Source organism: Macadamia integrifolia, unplaced genomic scaffold (assembly GCF_013358625.1).
Source record: "Macadamia integrifolia cultivar HAES 741 unplaced genomic scaffold, SCU_Mint_v3 scaffold693, whole genome shotgun sequence".
Classification (NCBI taxonomy): Eukaryota; Viridiplantae; Streptophyta; class Magnoliopsida; order Proteales; family Proteaceae; genus Macadamia; species Macadamia integrifolia.
In genome coordinates, this window is record NW_024870516.1 from 1 (window position 1) to 20,572 (window position 20,572).

General features: G+C 40.2%; 1 pseudogene; it reads left to right on the forward strand.

The window, feature by feature from the left end:
* The first annotated feature begins 15,995 nt into the window (after positions 1 to 15,995).
* Positions 15,996 to 20,572, forward strand: part of LOC122069746 — a 6,469-nt pseudogene continuing 1,892 nt past the window's right edge.

The following is a 20,572-nucleotide window of genomic DNA, read 5'->3' on the forward strand; positions in this document are numbered from 1 at the left end:
TGCCACTAATATCGGATTTATGTCCAATCAAATATAACCATTCTCTCTCCTTGATATTCTCCCAATAAGGGTAATGGATTTCTTAGTAGGAATTTCTTTCGAATACGACCAAATAATACGAATCCAGTACACCGATATATAGCCAGGGAGACATCAACCATTAGTGCACCAAAACTCACAATGTGTGATCTCATCGATAAGAACCCCTCAGGTCAAAGGACCAACCATACACTACTCACGAAAATTTTGTTTCAAATCAGCAGACAGCAAGACACACTTGAAATTTTCTCTTATGATCCGGTTCAACGTATACACTATATGTACACTCACACTTGTGTCCTGGAATCTCCATTCCTAAGTACACATAATACGACGACCATTTACATAAGATGTCTAGTCCCATCCCTAGTCATGAACAGTTTTAAGTTAAAACCTAAGGACTTACCAAGGCCCGTTATTTAAATCATGCAAATTAATTTATATAACTTCCATATAAATATGGATTGATGATGGAAATTTTCTAACAAACTCCTATTTGTACATCAAAGTCATCAAGTTGTCTTACATGTTCTTAACATATTCACATCCTACATTAATCCCTTAGTAAAGATATTTAGAAAAACTATTCCTCTGAGCTAATTTCATTAGCTACCTAGATTAATCTTTCTATAGGATGCAACTTGAATTCCTTATTCAAGTGTAAAACATTTTCATTATCACATATTGTAGACACCCAATTTTGTCGTCCTCCTCCGACTATGATGAGATGTAGATCTTAGATACGACTTCTGACTTTCGATCAACAGAGAAGATGATTGACTAAGAAAACCCAGAAACATCCCCTACCTAAAAAATCCTGGAAACCCCATGTGGGAAAGAAGAGGGTTCAATTTTTACCTTTTATATACGAAAGAATCTGATTAAGATGACCATACAGATGGATAGTACTCAAAAATACAATTCTGACAATATATAGCATGTCAAAATCAGACCATCGGATCTCCTGTAATCGCCCCCAAAAAGTTACATCTTTCCATATGTATGTCGCACACACTGACAAGCTACTTGAAACCTGGAAAAATTCCCCACCTACCCAAATACCCCAAATTCATCCCCCACATAAAGACCTTGGAAACCCCGCACGGGAAAGAAGAGGGTCCAATTTTGACATTTTATATATAGAGGAATCGGGTCACATTGACCATACAGATGGATAGTACTTGAAAATATGATTCTGACGATATATGGCACGTCAAAATCGGATAGTTGGATCTCCCGCAATCATCACTAGAAAATCGTATTTTTTGCACGCACAAGCCAACATGCTAGCCCACATGCATGCTGTGCACTGGCCTTCTAGCCAGTAGACCAGCCCACATGTATGCTGCACATGCTAGCCTGCTAGTCAGCAGTCCCATGTATAGCCCTGCACGTAGCCTTGTATACTGCCACACACCCCCCCGCATGCTGCCCCGTGCACCCCCGCATGCTACCCCAAGCATCCTCGCATGCTGTTTCGTGGGGCCCTTGTGCACACCCATCGTACACACAGGCCTGCCCATGCACTATACCTGCCCAACCCATGCACTATGCTTACCCAGCCTGTGCACTATACCTACCCACCCTTACACCATGCCTGCCCACCCGTGTACCCATGCCTGTCATACCCCGTGCACCTCAACTCAACCTTGTGTACCATCATCAATGGTTGGGATTTGTGTTCCACTAGCCTGATGGGTGTAGAGATTTTCTCTTCACCCACTTGTGTGTGTGCACTCTCCGCTAGCATACCCTACACTGCAACCTCCTATTAGTCCAAAAACCCACTTTTTATCCCCATTGGCTAAAAAATTTTCTCTCCTCCCATTTGTCCAAAAATCCAATAAATATTCCCTCCTTTGGATTTTGGAGGCCAACATCACAACCCCATAACCACCCTTAGAGAGAGAAGCTTTGCCCTCTCTCATCCTCCCCTCGCCCTTTGACTTTCTTTGGGTCTTTAGAACGATCTTCGTCAAGATCTGAAATCTTGTTTGGATCTTCGAAGTGTTCTTTAAGACTTTGAAGATCTTCAATCCAAGTTTTTAGTCCAATCCATTTTTTCCAAAATAGTATGTTTTTAGCCTCCCTCCTTTGAGTGTTCTTGGTTTTTACCAAAAGTAGAAATCTCTCCCCCCCTGAGGTTCTTTGGGTCTACGAAGAGATCTTTGTCAAGATCCAGAGTTCTGTTCGAATCTTTAAAGTGTTCTTCGGGCTTTGGGGATCTTCAATCCATTTTTAGGTCAATCCATTTCTTTCCAAAAATAGTCGTTCCTAGTGGAAGCTCTGCCCGAGTGCCCTTGGAATCTTTCTAGAAATAGTTATTCCCAGTGGAAGCTTTGCCGGAGTGCCCCTGGAATCTTTCAAAAAATAGTCATTCCCAGCGAAAAATCCACCGGAGTGCCACCTCAGCCTATCCCTCCCATAGCCTATCCCCAGTGGAAGCTCTGTTGGAGTGTCACCTCATTCTAAGCCCGAAAATAACCTTTCCTAGCCAAAGTTCTGTCGAATCCAAATTCGAAAGTAACCGTTCCTAGCCGAAACTCTATCCGAATATCATCACAATCAACATCTCTCGAAAAGGAAGCTGGAGGTTAAGACCATCTTCCCCTGAGCCAGGAGAATCCGAAAGACAGTCCGAGCCAATACTAATTAGGGGCCCACCCCTCTTGACCCGAAACAGGGGTCAAGCTCAAGTATAATTTCTCAATAGAGTTGGCTCAATGTAAATTTTAGATAGACTTTATTTTAGTGAACATGGTTGTTTAAATTCAGTCAATGTATATATGTGTGATAACTTAGCCATACATGCAGAATAGGAATAATTGGGAAAAAAGTTTGTTCTTAAGCATCTAGTAGGAAGACCGATTGAACCGGGTAGATTGGCTGTCTAACACCTTCCTAATTCTGTAACCTGACACTTAGCCTAAATCTCTAGACCATACCAACTTTTGGGCTCTTTTTTCAAGAATTGGGCCCATCCCCAAGTCCTAGGCTCATAATCCTAAGTGGCGACTCCAACCTCTTTTGCATGATCCATCCTAATCCCCATATTGGACCATCATCAAATTCCTGTCTCGAATGATGAACTTTACACTCTTACAAAATAGGCATCTACGTATCTCCAAGCGGCAGTATGGTGGTGCAGGGCCTGCAAGCAAAGCACACATGATACACTGCTCCTCATGAAAGAGAAAGAGAGGAGAGAGGACGGAATGCATGCAAGTCCTTTCCCCCCCCCCCAAAGGGGGAAGAGAGATAGATATCAGCCGCTACCCTTACAGTGGCGACTCCACTGGGGATAATTGCCAAGTTTCTGACTCTAGATGCCACCATTAAATGCAAGAACATTTTCCACCACATCTATTTGAAAACATGTTTAGCTAACCCCATGTTTGTAATTATATTCACTAACTGCATCATGCATCATGCTCGAAGTGAAATCATTTGGTGAGGGACTCCCTGTCATGCCCGCACCTTTGGGGAGGTCAGTGCATGTCATGGAGAGTACTTTAAGAGAACATGGTAGCCGCTTCCTTTACAAGGGTATTGGTTATTGTTATACGGCGAGGATGTTTGTATTTGTGCCAGCACCCTAAGGGAGGTCCGTGCACTTTATGACGTTCTGAGATTGAATAATGATATTCTCTCATTACACTTTTGCACATAATCACTCATAGTACCACCACCTCATGGCCAGTTGCTTAACCTAATGTGTAGTCACGAGTAATGGGTAAGGAAGTCACCCCCTTGATCTCGTACCTATGAGTATATCAAAAGGATCACATGCCTTGTGTATATAGATCCTGGCAAGGAAGCCGTATTGGACCTATTGCATCCACTGCATACTCTCATCATGTAGAAAATAGATGGAGAACGCTAGGAATGCCACAAGCTGATCTGTAGAATTTATTTATGGTCTTGAAAAGGAATATTCCTATGATATGTTCTAGTCATAAGGCAATGCTCTCCTAAGTGGGTATCGGATAAAAGGTGTCATTCCTCCTTAGAAATAAAATATGGATGATTTGGCATACACGATCTAGGCTGACTTCTGTTAAAGTTCCACAAAATGCCGAATTATCTAAAAGACCAGAGGAAACTAGGAGGACGGTCTCCTAGTGGGATAAGATTAAGGAAACCATGACTTTATTGGTAAAGAATGCATTAATAGGGATGTGCTGGTCAAGCCATTTGTATGTACCTCCCACATATGGCATTGAGTGGACTAGGGGCATCAACCCCTACCCACTCCCTACTATTAAGTGGACTAACTTTGTATGGATCATTGGTTGTTAATCTAGTGAATGTGTGAACAAGGGGTTGGGAATTCAAGAATCCTAAAATAAACCATTTTGGTTGAGGCACAATTCCACACCTCAAGTATTCTTCATAGTCCATTTGGACACGTCAAAGTAATTGGCTGACTCGTCTAAGTCTAGTGTCACCTCCGTCATCTCTCTAAGATTGTCTACCGCCAAGTGATTACAGCCCAGTTAACATGGATCTAAACAACCCCGAATCACCCGAGTAAGCATCCATCCCATAGAGACTTTATAGATAGAGATGGCCAAAGTCAAGAGAGGAATAGCCCAAATATTACATGCACTTCAAAACTCTCCCAAGGCTGAACCAACACAAGCTACTGAAGAGTTGGATCAGAACGGACCTATGGGTTATAGCGAAAACTCTTCCCAAGTTGACTCAAGAGAACTAGAGCAAGTTAGGCCAACCGGTCAGAGAGAAGTCACACCTACTCGTCCAAATGGTCAACGAGCAACCTACTCCAGGATCCCTCCTCCTAGTGTAGTGATTGAAGATGAGGAAGAGGAGTTTGTAGCAGACATCCGGATGGAACCTCTAGAAACAGAGAGAGAAAGAAAAGTCAGAGTGCAGTTAGAAATATTGAAAAATATGCTCCAAACGGGTAAGAGTTCGAAAAACCAAATAGTGGATTCAGATGAAATGAGTTTCTTTTCTGGGGCCAAGATTTCTGAGAAGTTCAAGTGGCAGACTGACAAGTTTGATGGGTCATGGGACCCCAAGGCTCATCTCAAAGTCTTCCTCAGCATCGCCAAATCATGGTAACTTACGGATAACCAAACGGGGCAAGCCTTCATGTTAACCCTATCAGGACCAGCACTAAGGTGGCTCACCCAGTAGGAGTCATCCCAAACTCAAAATTGGATAACAGTGGTAAAAGTCTTCACCAAGCAGTACTCATATAATACCGAAGTGGATGTGAAACGTTGAGAGCTTGAGACGTTGAGACAACAGCCTAGGGAATGATTCACCACCTTTTTTATGAGGTTTAGGGACAAGGCTACCAAAATGGCAGACCGGCCTTCAGAAGCAGAGCAGGTGGAGATGTTGATTGAGAACTTATCAAAGTCTTATTATGATGTTCTTTACTACCAACATCTACAGAATTTTGATGCCCTAATAGCCACTGATACTCATGGAAACCAGAATTCTAAGAGAGGCTTAGTATCAAGGATCATCCCAAGATGCAAGCAAGAACACTAGAGTTAGACGGGGAAAGGACCCCAAAACTAATGTGGTAGGTGCAGTCCAATAGTCAGTCTTACCTATCACCTCTTCACAACCATTTGTGATACAAGCAGATGCATCCTCCCAGAAGGCCCCTCGTCCAAGAAGGTAGTTTTCTAATTTGGGAATGCCCATGACAGCAGTATTGAAATAACCTAGAGGGGGGTGAATAGGTTATACTAGTGGAATTTAACTCTTTTCGATGTATAGATCACAAGTATGATTGTAATTTAAAAACAATACTGAATAAATAAAATAAGAACAACCACGACACAAGATATATAGTGGTTCAACTCAATCTGAGTCTAGTCCACTCCCTACAAGAATCATCTTGTAAGGTATTCCACTAGTTCTCCCTTTCAGTACAGTAGGTAGGGAAGAAAAACCTTTACAATCTTTTTATGGATAAGAGTATCCTTACAAATCTCCTTTCCAGGCAGAGAGACGCCTTCACAATCTCTTTTAGAGGTAGAGAGAGACCTTTCTCTTTTTAGGATAAGAGTATCCTTACAATCCTAAGTACAGTCTAGAATTGTAAAAAAAACAGAAAATAAGAAATAGTGGAATAAGAGGAATACCTCAAGTATGGTGCAAATGAGAATGAATAATAAATGATGAGTGATGCACCTTATGTAAAGTCCTCTCTTACGGCTTTGACTTGCACAGGAGAGAGTAGAGGACTTTGATTAAGACTGGAGCCTCTTGTTTGGGATTTGTGTAACTGAATAACTCAAGTAGAATAAACTTCTCTAATGCTTGCAATAATGCTCTTAAAGCTCTTTCTTAATCAATAATTAATTAAGAGTGATTAGGGTATTTATAGGTGAATTTAGTAAAGCATTTTAGGTAGGGAATCAAGCTCTAACGGACATATTCTGGATATACCGATCGACCGCCATTGGTAGCCGGTCGACCGCTAAGAGCCGTTGTAGGCAATAAAATAGCCGTTGGAGTACTTCCAGACAGGCACCGGTCGACCGGAACTTTCAGCCGGTCGACCGCCTATGGTCTCGGACAGATCCGGTCGACCGGGGCTTCCAGACGGTCGACCGCCTATGGTCTCGGATGGTTCCGGTCGACCGGGGCTTCCAGCCGGTCGACCGCCAACATGACAAGCTCTGTCATACTGACCAGTCACCAGTGTTTTGACTATAACTTTTTGGTCCGACCTTGGATTGATTTGAGATCAGTTGTGTTGGAATCACAACTCAATTTCCTACAACTTCTATGAAGGTTTCATCTCCTGATACTAACTTTAAGATTCCCTAAATACCCTTGAGTTAGGTTACTGTGTGTTCCACACCACTTAGAAATTTTCCATACCTACTCAAGCATGCTCTATGGTCATTCTAATATGATGCAATGCACATGCATGAGGTGAGTGCATATAAGTATGTGGAAATTACAAATTACATTAAAAATAACTAATCTATCCTAGTGGTCTTCTTCTTCACTTGAATCTTCCATTCTTTAGCCCTTCATCTTCTTTCCTTCTTGTTTGCTGTTTCATGTCTTTAAGCTTAGCTTCATGTCTTGATTCGACCTTCGATCTTCTAAGGGTTTCTTCAAGCTAATCACACTTTAACAATCAAGTTAAAGATGTATGTTTGTTTGTTAACACCAAAACATGGCAAGGAGTGTGGACATGTTTCCCAACAATCTCCCCCTTTTTGGTGATGACAAACAAACATAGACAATGAAACCAAATACAAGAAATAATTTGACTATCTCTGTGTAAAGATCAATAGATAATGAAATGCAGAGCCAGAAAGTAAACAAGGATAGATAAAGTCATTTCCATAAACAGTTTAAAGATGATACTATCATTGTCATAAACAGTTTAAAGATGATACTATCATTGTCATTGTCATCCTGATATCAATTGTCATTGTCATGAAGTTATCTTCTCCCCCTTTTGTCAACAGCAAAAAGGTAATCAAAACGACAAAAAAAAAAATACTCCCCCTGAGTATGTGCCACATAGACAAGTAGCATTAGTTCAACTTTCCATAAATGTCAAAGTATATAATAAAAAGCGACTGAAACAAACATAAAATTTGCAAGAAGAAAATATAAATTCTAATCTGCTGCATCCTCATCCTCCATGTCCGTCTCGTCATTGTCTTCTTCGTCATCCTCAGCGTCCTCTTCGTTGCGGAGGAGCTTGAGAATCTCATTCTGCTTTCTTTCCATTTTTGCCAACTGAGCAAGAATGATATTTCCAACTTTCTGAAGATCAGCAACAGTTGCATAGGCTGAGTTCTCATCACTGCCTGGTTGTTGTGGCTGGCTGGGTCCAGCAGTAGCCTTTTTGGAGTGTGTGGACTGCTGGGGAAGAAGATGCATTTTTCGAATGGTGGAAATATTGATCTCTTGGGGAAATGGATCAAATGATTCACCAGAAAAATCTACTTGAAAGTGGTCCATGATTTGGCAAATCATCCGTCCATAGGGTAGATTTCCCTTTTGAAGTCTATCACCATGGGTAATCATTGTTTTGAGCAGGATGTAAGGAAGGTTGATGGGTACTCTTTTGCAGATACAGTAGGTAAGATAGGCATGAAATGGGGAGACTTCATCTCTATGACCACTCTTTGGGAGAATGTTGTAAGAGATGATAAGATTGACAATCCTCCCTATATCCGTAAGTTCTTTAGCCTTAATTTTGTGTGTATTGGCATATTCCTTCATAATGCTAGAATACACACAGTCAACATCCATGAATTGTTCTATGTAGGTCTTGGATTGGTAGTACTTGAGGTCCCCTATCACAAAAATGTCTAAGATTTCTCCTAAAATCAGGATGTCGAGGTCTATTGGAGCACCCTTAACATAGGAATGGACCATAAGGGTGTCACCTTCACCAGAGAAGGTAAGGTTGCAAAAGAACATTTTGACTAAATGGGGATAACAATGGGAGTCAAGTTTGAGAATGTTACCCCATCCCAAGGCATCAAAAAGGTCTTTGATGTCATACCTGGATAAAGAGTCGGTATTGATGGTCCTACCTTGCTCTATGTTGCGAGAGATGTAGAGATCCCATGATTCTTGAGCAATGGTGGAGGAGAACCATGGATCTTTGTCAGAGGCCTTCCTTTTTCCTTTATGAGCCACGGTTTTCTTACCTCTATTTGGGCGATGAGAGTCCATGACGATTAGAGGTGTAATAGAGAAAGAGATCCAAGGGTTTTGGGAGATGAATAGGAATGAATCTCAAGAGTTATAGGGTGGAATGAAGTTCTAGACTAGGGTTTTGGGAGATGAATAGTCGAAATAGGGTTTTAGACCGAATAGGATTCCAAGGTTGTGAAAAAAATGTGTTAAGAAGTTGATTTTAAAGGGTTAAGAATCGAGTTTTCGGCGGTGTCGATCGACCGGTATATTGTGGCGGTCGACCGGTATCCCTTTCGGTTAGAGGCGGTCGACCGGAAATCCTTGGCGGTCGACCGTCAAACCATTCAGTTAGTGGCGGTCGACCGGTATACAGGGGCGGTCGACCGGTTGATTCCAAACTTTTTTTAGAAAGAAAAACTTTATTGCTGTGGAAAGGATTTTTCAAGTCCGGGCTTTTGGAAAGAATTTTCAAACAGAAATGTTTATTCAACCAAACGGGTTACAAATGCCAAGTTCCTTCCTTAGGAAACTAAAACGCTCTTCACCAAGAGGTTTAGTAAATATATCTGCGAGTTGTTTATCAGTTTCAATGAATTCTAGAGAGACATCACCATTTTGAATGGTGTCTCGTAGAAAGTGGTGTCGAATATCAATGTGCTTTGCCCTTGAGTGTAAAATGGGATTTTTACTCAAGTTTATGGCACTGGTGTTATCGCACATGATTGGGCAAGATTCGAAACGCACTCCAAAGTCCTGGAGAGTTTGCTTCATCCAAAGGATTTGAGCACAACATCTACCAGCTGCAACATATTCAGCTTCTGTGGTAGATAAAGCAACGAGTTTTGTTTCTTGCTAAACCAAGAGACAAGGCAAGAGCCGAGAAAGTGACAAGTACCACTGGTACTTTTTCTGTCAATATGGCAACCTGCGAAATCAGCATCTGAAAAGCTGACCAAGTCAAGGGGTTGGTTTTTGGGGTACCATAACCCAACATCACAAGTGCTTTTCAGGTATTTAAAGATTCTTTTTACAGCAGTGATGTGTGATCTCTTGGGATCAGCTTGAAACCGAGCACATGCACATACACTGTACATGATGTCAGGTCTACTTGCTGTTAGATATAGAAGGCTTCCAATCATGCCTCTATATCTAGTTACATCCTCAGAAGGTCCATTCTCATCCTTGGTTAGTTTCAAGGATGAGCTCATCGGAGTGTCTGAAGATTTTTGACTATTAATGTCAAATTTCTTTAGCAGCTCCTTGGTGTATTTGCTTTGATTTATGAAAATTCCATTATCAGTCTGTTTTATTTGAAGTCCAAGGAAGAAATTTAACTCTCCCATCATACTCATTTCAAATTCATTGCACATTTTGTTACTGAATTCAGTACACATTCTCTCATTGGTTGAGCCAAAAATGATATCATCTACATAGATTTGAACAATGAGTATGTCATTCTTCAGGTTCTTCACAAACAGAGTTGTGTCAATCCTCCCCCTTGAGAAGCCACTTTCTATCAAGAAAGTACTTAATCTCTCATACCAAGCTCTAGGGGCTTGTTTGAGTCCATATAGAGCTTTCTCAAGTTTATAGACATGGTTTGGAAACTTAGGGTCTTCAAAGCCGGGAGGTTGAGCAACATATACCTCTTCTTGAATGTATCCATTCAAGAAGGCACTTTTGACATCCATTTGATATAGTTTAAAGTTCTTATGGCATGCAAAAGCTAGTAACATTCTAATGGACTCCAACCTTGCTACTGGTGCATAGGTTTCATCATAGTCTATTCCCTCTTGCTGGTTATACCCTTTGGCAACTAATCTTGCTTTGTTTCTCACTATGTTCCCATCTTCATCCAGTTTATTACGAAAGACCCACTTAGCACCAATGATGGTGTGGTGGTCAGGTCTAGGGACAAGTTCCCATACCTTGCTTCTTTCAAACTGGTGAAGCTCCTCTTGCATAGCTATAATCCAATCACTGTCTTTTAGTGCTTCTTCTATGTTCTTGGGTTCGATCCTTGAGATAAATGCAGTGTGATTGCATACCTCTCGGGTTTTAGATCTAGTCTGGATTTCTCCATCTAGATCTCCTATGATGTTTTCTAGGGGATGATTCCTATGAGGAATGACTTCCTTAGGTAGTGTTTCTAATTTTTCTATGGTAACATCATTTGAATCGTTAAGAGAAATATCATTAGTTTTGTTCTTAAGTTCATCAATAATATCATCATCATCAGCAAGAGATTTATTTAAATCATTAGGTAAAGATTCATCAAATCTTACATTCATAGATTCCTCAACCATTAAGGATTTTTTATTAAAAATTCTATATGCCCTACTGTTGAGTGAGTATCCTAAGAATATTCCTTCATCAGATTTTGCATCAAATTTTCCAAGATGGTTTTTGGTGTTTAGGATGAAGCATTTACATCCAAATACTCTAAAGTAGTTTACTTTTGGTATTTTACCAAAATATAGTTCATAAGGTGTTTTAGAAAGCAAAGGTCTAAGGATTATTCTATTTAGTACATAACATGCTGTATTTACAGCTTCAGCCCAAAAGTACTTAGGCAAAGTGTATTCATTAAGCATAGTCCTTGCAGTCTCTTGTAATGACCTGTTTTTCCTTTCAACTACTCCATTTGATTGAGGTGTTCTAGGAGCGGAGAAGTTATGGTCAATACCATACTTGTTGCAGTATAAGTCAAATTTACTTATATTGTCAAATTCTCCTCCATGGTCACTCCTAACAGAGGTTATAGTATACCCTTTCTGATTTTGCAATTTGTTACATAGAGTTGCAAATTCATCAAAGGCATCATTTTTATTTTTCAGAAAAACAGTCCAAGTGTACCTAGAGTAGTCATCAACAATTACAAATGTGTAATTTTTACCACTCATACTAGATATGTTGATAGGTCCAAATAAGTCTAGATGAAGTAGTTCTAATGGTCTAGAGGAAGAGACAATATTCTTCGATTTGTGGGAAACTTTGGTTTGTTTGCCTTTTTGACAGGCATCACAAAAGCTATCTTTTTCATACTTGATTTTAGGGAGGTTCCTCACAAGATCATTGGATGCTATGGTTTGAATCAACTTGACATTTATATGTCCAAGTCTTCTATGCCATAATGAAGATTCACTATGGTTAGAAACCAAGCATGCATTTAAGGAACTTACTTCATCAAGTATACAAACATAAATGTTGTTTTTCCTAGATCCTTTTAGTATTAGATTATCATTTGTATCTTTAATACAACAGTGGGAGACATTGAATTCTACTTTGTATCCAATACTACATAATTGACTTACACTTAGGAGATTGTAGTTCAAATTTTTCACAAAGTAAACGTTCGAGATTGAAATACCTCCAAGTTTTATTTTTCCAATACCAGCGATCTTTCCTTTGCTGTCATCTCCAAAGGAGACCCATCCTCCATCATAGTCCCGTAAGCTTGAGAATAGGTTCTTGTTGGATGTCATGTGTTTGGAGCATCCACTGTCGATGACCCATTCAGCTTCCACCTTATTCTTCAAGCAAACCTATAACAGAAATTTAATCGTACATTGGTCCCCATAATCTCATGGGTCCACCATTGTTAGTGTCAAACTTCCTGACTGGAAGCCAAATGGTTTTGTACTTTTTAGGATTTTGGTTCTGCCTTTGGAATGGCCTTAGGTTTCTTTGAGTCCTCTGATTTTCATAAGATCCATTAGATCTTGGAGTATAGTATCTATAGAGTCCTTGGTTTTGGTTTTTCCCTTGTGGTCTATAAGTCTTACTAGGATAATTCTTGTATCCTTGGAATTGCCTTTGGGGCCTCTCAATAGGGTACTCTCTATGAGGTTGGGTTTTTCTATACCTGGGCATAGGTCTAGAGTTTTCTTGAGGCCTATATTGCCTTCTTAGGGGTGTGTAGTAGTAGGCATGGTTTACTCTTGATCTCTCAGTTTGAGAGTTGGGCTTTTTCTTGAGGTGACACTGTTTTATGGAGTGTCCAGTCTTTTTACAAAAACTACATTTAATGTAGGAGGTGGATGGTTGGTTTCTTTGGTCAACCCTTCTTGGATTTCTATATGGATTTTGTCCATTGTAACCCAGTCCTTCTCTTTCATTTGGACTCTTCCTTTGAGAACCAAGAAGGTTGTCAAGGTTCTTTTGCCCCTGGGTAAAGGTGCAGAGGGTGGAGTTCAACTTAAAGTTTTCTTCCTCCAGTTCACTTACCTTTGAGGTTAGTGCCTCCACTCTCTTATTTATTGTTTCAACCTCCTTTTCAAGTTTACTTTTATCAGACTCTAATTTTATACTTTCTTCATATAAGGCCTCGAAGGCTTCTTGAAGTTCCTCATTAGGGTCCCTTACTAAAAGTTCAGGTTGAATTTCACATACCTTTTGTTCTTCATCTCCGATGGCCATCAAGGCGAGGTTGGTGACTTCTTCTCCAAATTCACTTTTCTCTTCATCACTTGAGTCCCATGTAGCTGCATAGGCCTTTCTTTTTGATTTATTTGGGCATTCAGTTCTAAAATGTCCAGGCTTTCTGCACTCAAAACACACTATGTCTTTAGTAGGAGTTTCCTTAGGTTTAATTTTTGTTTTACCTTTTTCCCCATAGGATTTGTTCTTGTGTTGGAATCTTCCTTTCTGTTTGAGGAATTTGTTGAATTTCCTCGTGATGAGTGAAATTTCCTTTTCCATGTCGAATTCTTCATCTTCTTCATCATCAATTACTTCTTCGATAGGTTGAGTTGATTTTAGCGCTATGGTTCTCCTTTTCTCAGAGTTTGGTTTGTCGGCATTCAGCTCTACTTCATGCGTTTGGAGAGATCCAAGCAAGTAGTCCAAGGAGATTTTCGTCAAATCTTTGGCTTCTTCGATTGCTGTTTTCTTGGATCTCCAAGCTGCAGGTAAGGCTCTTAAGATTTTTTTGACTTTTTCAGCGTTAGTATAAGTCTTGCCTAAACCTTTAAGATTATTCACAATGTCAGTAAATCTAGTGAACATAGAAGTTATTGACTCATTTTCTTTCATAGAGAATGACTCGTAATCAGAGACAAGTTGATCTACCTTTCTTTCTTTTACCTCTGCTGTACCTTCGTGTGTGACAAGAAGCATATCCCATATTTCTTTAGCCGTGTCACATGCAATGACTCGGTTGAACTCTTGTTCATTGAGGGCACATTGAAGGAATGTAATGGCACGGAAGTTGTACTGGATGAGGGTGATGTCTTCAGCTGTCCATTCTCCTTCATCCTTAGGTACTGTCTTTCCATCAACTATCTTAGTGATAGTGTATGGTCCATTCTCTATGGCTCTCCATACAAGAATGTTATGACCACACACAAAATTCTTGAATCTGCACTTCCAGAAAGAAAAGTTTTCTCCATTAAAGTACGGGGGTCTCGAGGCGTTCATGCCTTCTGGTGGTCCTTGGAATGTGGTCATGGTCTTTGACTCACTATTAAGACGATATAGTCTTAAATAAATTGAGCTCCCGCTCTGATACCAATTGAAATAACCTAGAGGGGGGTGAATAGGTTATACTAGTGGAATTTAACTCTTTTCGATGTATAGGTCACAAGTGTGACTACAAATTAAAAATGATGCGAAATAAATAAAATAAGAACAACCACAACACAAGATTTATAGTGGTTCAACTCAATTTGAGTCTAGTCCACTCCCTACAAGAATCCTCTTGTAAGGTATTCCACTAGTTCTCCCTTTCAGTACAGTAGGTAGGGAAGAAAAACCTTTACAATCTTTTTATGGATAAGAGTATCCTTACAAATCTCCTTTCCAGGCAGAGAGACGCCTTCACAATCTCTTTTAGAGGTAGAGAGAGACCTTTCTCTTTTTAGGATAAGAGTATCCTTACAATCCTAAGTACAGTCTAGAATTGTGAAAAAACAGAAAATAAGAAATAGTGGAATAAGAGGAATACCTCAAGTATGGTGCAAATGAGAATGAATAATAAATGATGAGTGATGCACCTTATGTAAAGTCCTCTCTTACGGCTTTGGCTTGCACAGGAGAGAGTAGAGGACTTTGATTAAGACTGGAGCCTCTTGTTTGGGATTTGTGTAACAGAATAACTCAAGTAGAATAACCTTCTCTAATGCTTGCAATAATGCTCTTAAAGCTCTTTCTTAATGAATAATTAATTAAGAGTGATTAGGGATATTTATAGGTGAACTTAGTAAAGCATTTTAGGTAGGGAATCAAGCTCTAACGGACATATTCTGGATATACCGGTCGACCGCCATTGGTAGCCGGTCGACCGCTAAGAGCCGTTGTAGGCAATAAAATAGCCGTTGGAGTACTTCCAGACAGGCACCGGTCGACTAGGACTTTCAACCGGTCGACCGCCTATGGTCTCGGACAGGTCCGGTCGACCGGGGCTTCCAGCCGGTCGACCGCCTATGGTCTCGGATGGTTTCGGTCGACCGGGGCTTCCAGCCGGTCGACCGCCAACATGACAAGCTCTGTCATACTGATCAGTCACCAGTGTTTTGACTATAACTTTTTGGTCCGACCTTGGATTGATTTGAGATCAGTTGTGTTGGAATCACAACTCAATTTCCTACAACTTCTATGAAGGTTTCATCTCCTGATACTAACTTTAAGATTCCCTAAATACCCTTGAGTTAGGTTACTGTGTGTTCCACACCACTTAGAAATTTTCCATACCTACTCAAGCATGCTCTATGGTCATTCTAATATGATGCAATGCACATGCATGAGGTGAGTGCATATAAGTATGTGGAAATTACAAATTACATTAAAAATAACTAATCTATCCTAGTGGTCTTCTTCTTCACTTGAATCTTCCATTCTTTTGCCCTTCATCTTCTTTCCTTCTTGTTTGCTGTTTCATGTCTTTAAGCTTAGCTTCATGTCTTGATTCGACCTTCGATCTTCTAAGGGTTTCTTCAAGCTAATCACACTTTAACAATCAAGTTAAAGATGTATGTTTGTTTGTTAACACCAAAACATGGCAAGGAGTGTGGACATGTTTCCCAACAAATATGTCTCTTCTTAATTTGGACAACTGGAGCTTAGACTGAACATAATGTCTTCTGAACCTGTGTTTAACATTTTAAATTAATGGGTATGTCTTCTGTACTGCCACCACCTCTGTACATCTTGGAAAGGCAGTCTACAACTACAACCAGATAGGAGCCTTGAACTTGAATTTAAAGATGCAGAAGTTGTATGTTCCGCACTTTTTGTTGCCTCCTGATTTTGGTTACTTTCATTGCTAAATTTATTTCATATCTGTACGATTAATAATGGTCTATATGTTTGTTTTCCTAAGTTTGTCCATCATTTCTGAATAGGTTAGCCACCACCCCACACTCATTGCCTGCCACTGTGAAGGTAGAGGATGGAAATTTTGGGGGGACAGCAATATAAGGACTAAGTTCTGGGGTCGTTCAATTCAGCTTGATCCTGTGGGGGTTCTGACTCTTGAGTTTGATGATGGTGAGGTCTTCCAATGGAGCAAGGTATGCATCGCTGCATTATGCTTCTTTCTTCAATCAAACTGTAGTATTTATGTTTGTGTGTTTGAAAATCTCATTTCTCTTTTCTATCCACACTACATTGGTCTTCTGAGCATCTGATTCTGGCAGGTTACCACAAATATTTACAATCTTATCCTTGGTCAATTATACTGTGATCACCATGGGACACTGCATGTACGTGGTAACCGTCAATATTCTTGTAAACTCAAGTTCAAGGAACAGTCCATACTTGACCGTAACCCTCACCAGGCAAGTAATTTGATATCAGTTGTATGTTTGACAAATTTTATTTTTCTCTTGATGAGCAGTATGTACCTCATTTTTCGACCCACCTGCTATCCTCTCATGTACATGCCAGTGTTCTGAGCCATTCAATTGTCATGCCAGCTCTTGAGTTGGACAAGCTCAAACAGTAATCAGCTGTGTTGACTCTAATCATATTTTCTGGTATTTCCCTTGCTTTTGGACAATGGAATGGTCCAGAACACCCTGCTTCTCATTTTTTACATGAATATGGATGAGAAAGTATCAAATCTCCTGATGCACCATGATGCAGCAGCGCTCCGTTGGATCGACCCAAATCTGCTCCAGAACCCGGACCAAGACCCATATCCAATTTGGGTTCCAAGTTACTAATTTGGATTCCAAGTTTAATAGAATATTTAGGATTTTATTTTTATTTGAGAATATTTGTTTCCTATTTGAGTCCTTAGTTGTTTCTTTATTTTGTTAGCTTAGGTGTAGGAGATTTTATTTTTAGCTTAGTCTTTGATTTTAATTAGAAGGTTTTTAATTTTATTTTATTAGATATTGGACATGTAATTCATGGGAAGAGTGGATTAGTGAATGACAAAACAAAAAAAGGATTGTGAAACCACCCCCCCTGTGTGGCTGTCTCCTTCCCCCTCTCTTCTTCTTCTCTGGTTTTATTTTCTTATCTTCTGATTTTCTTCCCACCCCTGTTCTTGGGCGTAACTAACAGTTTCAGGTGAGCTTCCTCGGTTTATCAACAGAGGACGATGGACCTGAGATTGGAACCATTGGTTCATTTTCCTGTAGCGATTCATACCCTACATTCCCATTCCCCAGGTCCTTCCAACCAGCAAGCAATAAACCTGCAACCAGATTCAGTTCTGAGCTCTTTTGCTTGACCCAGTAGCAGAAATTGAAGCTATTTGTTCCTTTGATCTTAGGTCCTGCAATGGATCACAATTGAGGGGTTCGAGGCTGCGAATCGAGGCCTGAAGCTTCAGACCCGACAGATAGGTATTGAAGGAGTTCTCTTTCTCTGTTTTTCTATTCTACCGCCTCCCCTCTCAACCTCTTTTCCCACGATTCTTCAAAACCTTTATTTTTTTTTTCTTTTAGTTCTGATTACCCCACTCACTCATTATTTACCACTTACCCTTACCTTATATTTAATTCCAAGTCTACCCTTGATTAATAATTGATAAACCCTTCCATTCTTTAACTTATACCTGATAATCATTGAAAATTCTGATTTATTATGAGATTGCCACTGGTTTGCTTAAATCCTTTAAGTGGGTCCACACCCATCCTAGTTGGATCCTTTGGGCCCACCGCCCCCCCCCCCATTATCTGGTATCAGAGCGAATTTTCTGTCAACTCGTTTACCCCGATTCTGGCTTACACCACCTCCTCATATGAACAGTGGATTCGATTGCTTCAACAGTGCGAAGAAATCTTAAGAACCCTCTAAGCTAACCAGATTGTACAGGCAGCACAAGCTGTTACCCTCCAGGACATTAACACAAGTCTTGATGCCCTAGAGTCACGTATTCGGAAACCCGGCGGACAACAAGGTAACATTACTCATGACGTTGTGACAACACCTCAAGAACCGTGCCCCCATTTGGAGACCATTACATCAAGCTTTTATGTCGATGTTGAAGATGAACGAGATGATCCAATGAAGGATGCTTCTGAAGAATTGATCGATGGTTCGATCTCATTTGTGAAGCCCCACCATCCAATTCCGATCAAATTCATATCATTTGTTGACGACCATCAAAAAATTGTGATTGTTGATCGCGAGGTGCACTGGATCTCTACCCCTTTGGAGCCATTGATCGAGGATGCTGATCGAGTGGTGTTGATTCTCTCCTTCTATACCACGAGTTTTTCTAAACAACAAGGGAGTTGATGTAGAAGCGCTCCGTTGGATAGACCCAAGCCTGCTCCAGAACCCGGACCAAGACCCATATCCAATTTGGGTTCCAAGTTACTAATTTGGATTCCAAGTTTAATAGAATATTTAGGATTTTATTTTTATTTGAGAATATTTGTCTCCTATTTGAGTCCTTAGTTGTTTCTTTATTTTGTCAGCTTAGGTGTAGGAGATTTTATTTCTTAATCTTTGATTTTAATTAGAAGGTTTTTAATATTATTTTATTATATATTGGACATGTAATTCATGGGAAGAGTGGATTAGTGAATGAGAAAACAAAAAAAAAGGATTGTGAAACCCCCCCCCCCCCCCCCGGTGTGGCTCTCCTTCCCCCTCTCTTCTTCTCTCCCCTCCTTCCTTCTGCCCTGTGACTCTTCTTTTCCCCTTTCTTCTTCTCTGGTTTTATTTTCTTATCTTCTGATTTTCTTCCCACCCCTGTTCTTGGGCGTAACTAACAGTTTCAGGTGAGCTACCTCGGTTTATCAACAGAGGACGATGGACCTGAGATTGGAACCATTGGTTTCTTTTCCTGTAGCGATTCATACCCTACATTCCTATTCCCCAGATCCTTCCAACCAGCAAGCAATAAACCTGCAACCAGATTCAGTTCTGAGCTCTTTTGCTTGACCCAGTCGCAGAAATTGAAGCTATTTGTTCCCTTTATCTTAGGTCCTACAATGGATCACAATTGAGGGGTTTGAGGCTGCAAATCGAGGCCTGAAGTTTCAGACCCGACAGATAGGTATGGAAGGAGTTCTCTTTCTCTGTTTTTCTATTCTACCGCCTCCCCTCTCAACCTCTTTTCCCACGATTCTTCAAAACCTTTATTTTTTTTTCTTTTAGTTCTGATTACCCCACTTACTCATTATTTACCACTTACCCTTACCTTATATTTAAGTCCAAGTCTATCCTTGATTAATAATTGATAAACCCTTACATTCTTTAACTTATACCTGATAATCATTGAAAATTCTGATTTATTACGAGATTTCCACTGGTTTGCTTAAATCCTTTAAGTGGGCCCACACCCATCCTAGTTGGATCCTTTGGCCCCCCCCCCCAATGACACCACCATTGAGATCGTCACCCAAGCTATCTTACATTGCCTTGTTTAAATTGTTATTATGTTGAATTATTAACTTGCCTAAATGTTCCTAGCAGGTGCAAGGAACAGTTGAAGATGTGATGGGAAGTAAGGTTGCGTCGTTATTTGGAAAGTGGGATGAGAGCATGTATTATGTCAATGGAGATTGCGCTTCCAAGGCCAAGGGTTGTACTCCACCATCAGATGCCTCTTTATTATGGAGAAGGAACAAGCCTCCCCCTAATCTCACTCGGTACAACTTAACATCATTTGCAATTACACTAAATGAGCTAACACCAGGGCTGAAGGTAGAGATGATGTATTGAGTCGGTTTTCTTTTATTCAACTTCATTTTTCCCTTATTCATCTCTAATTGTCTGTTCTAGCTGTGTCTGATCCAAAGTGTTTGATCACGGATTAAGGGGAAGCTTCCACCCACGGATTCGAGACTTAGACCAGACCAGAGGTATCTAGAGAACGGGGAATACGAGAAGGCAAATGCGGAGAAGCTTCGTTTAGAGAAGAGACAGAGGATGGTATGTGTGGAACCATCTTTTGTTATTTCATTTTATTGAAACTTGCACAAATCTCTCTTTAATTTTTTATCGTCTAATTGGGACTATATGCTGGGAGTTGAGTAGCCCGATCAAAGTTAGCCTAGCCATTTTCCTATTATTGTTGCAGAGTTACACATCAAATGGACAGAATGGTTTATGTGTCTTTGCTGTTCAGGGGTGAGGCCACAATTCACACATCAAATGGACTGAATAGTTCATGTCCTTCAACATATTTACTGGACAATAACTTTCATTCTATTTTTACACCATTTGAGGTATTTATCTAGCATTAGAGCATATAGATTTAACGTCAACTATCCTCCAACCTCTGATCGTTGGTGAGGAACATTATGAAATTGCACAAAGTGTTAGGAAAACTTTACAATGTTTACAAAGACATTCAAGACATTATATCTATTCTTGGGTTGGATGAATATCTGAAGAGGATCGTTTAACTGTAGCAAGAGTATGAAAAACTGAATGTTCCTTATCACAACCCTTCTTTGTGGCAGGA